Genomic DNA, 1,477 nt, shown 5'->3' with positions numbered 1-1,477 from the left:
ACAAGGGCGGAAGGACCGCTGATCAGACCGTTTGGGCTCATTTTGAGAAGAAAAAATATAATGCAAAATGTAAGAACTGGACTATCATCTGCAAGTACTGCCGGACCGAGTCCAAGCAAGGGCGCCTTCAGGAGATGCGCGTCCATATCGCGCAAAAGTGCGCGGGACCCGTCCCGCCTGAGGTCCGGCACGAGCTGCAGGCAGTAGTGACCAAGGGCGCCTGCAGCGCCTCGACTCGCACCTTGACACAGATTAGTAACATTATGGTGCCCCGGAGTGCCTTCGGACACACATGAGCAGGTCCCATGAGGCGCAAAGGCACATAGGGCCCACGAACAACGTTTGCATACCATGGACGTCATAAAATACAGCATTTTCAGGGTTTCGGCAGGTTCCGGCAGGTTCCGCCAGGTTTCACAGAAGGGTCCAAAAAGCGGAAACTATTTCGGCATTGGCAGTAAGGTTTCGGCCCGTACACTGCCTGAACCGTTGGTAAACTAACTCTGTTAATATCTCCTTCGGCCTGCAAATGTATAATGTAATATAGAATTATACTCTGAATTAAAGTTGTTATGGGGTCAAGGTCTAGTTCTTCACGAATTCAAAGTTTGCATGGCCATTTCGTCGCCGTGCGTGCTGAGGTCATACCGTCACCCAGGAGCGCCTGCTCTTGCGCGCACACGTCCTAATCCCAGTCTTTTATCGAAAAGAAGTTCTGGATTTGTTCCTGAGTAATTGTCAGGGCATCTGGGCTTCTGGCTGGCCTCATGCTTGGACCATCGAGCTGAACTAAGCCAAGCTAAGCAAGAAACGGTTTATATTGTGATAATATAATGCGAGTGTGAAAGGTTTGTCGCATTGCTTTCTAGGGGATGCCAGGGGCGGGTGCCTTTTGTGGCTTCCGCAGGCGTGCAGCGGGACAAGGCGGGACACGAGCACTACCGGGGCACGAGTGTCCTGCATTACTGACCCTCATCCATCGCCCGTCGTCCTTAACAGCGTGTCCTTTCATCCAAATAATTTGTTAGACCAAACGGACGACGAGCCTCGGTTTGCCGCTCGATTTGTTGTGCGTGTCCATCTCGGTTCTCTCCCCACCAAACAACCCCCACATCAATCAAAACGCGGAAATAAAGCCGTGAACCTCAAACCAAGGCCGGACCCGGACCGAGAGCGCAATGCGCGCCAACCCTGCCGCTCGGCAGCCGTTCTCTCGAGGCTCATTCATTTGCGGCGAACTGCATGAACCCATGGACCCCAAAACAAGGCAGAACCCGGACCGAGAGCGCAATGCGCGCCAACCCTGTCCCTTCTGCCGCTCCTGCAAGGCCCCGACCAATTATCTTGACTAAGCGCATCCCCCAGAGGAAGTACTCGAATTTACATAGGATATCCCGCTGCCCCGTGCCGGCCCGGGCGCCCGCAGGCCCACGCCCCGGCCCCGGGGGCCGCCCGGCCCGGGCCGGCCGCGCCCCCG

The sequence above is a fragment of the Volvox carteri genome (genome assembly GCF_000143455.1).
Source record: "Volvox carteri f. nagariensis unplaced genomic scaffold VOLCAscaffold_58, whole genome shotgun sequence".
Taxonomy (NCBI): Eukaryota; Viridiplantae; Chlorophyta; class Chlorophyceae; order Chlamydomonadales; family Volvocaceae; genus Volvox; species Volvox carteri.
The sequence above is the reverse complement of the archived record's forward strand: the minus strand, read 5'-3'. Positions refer to the sequence as shown.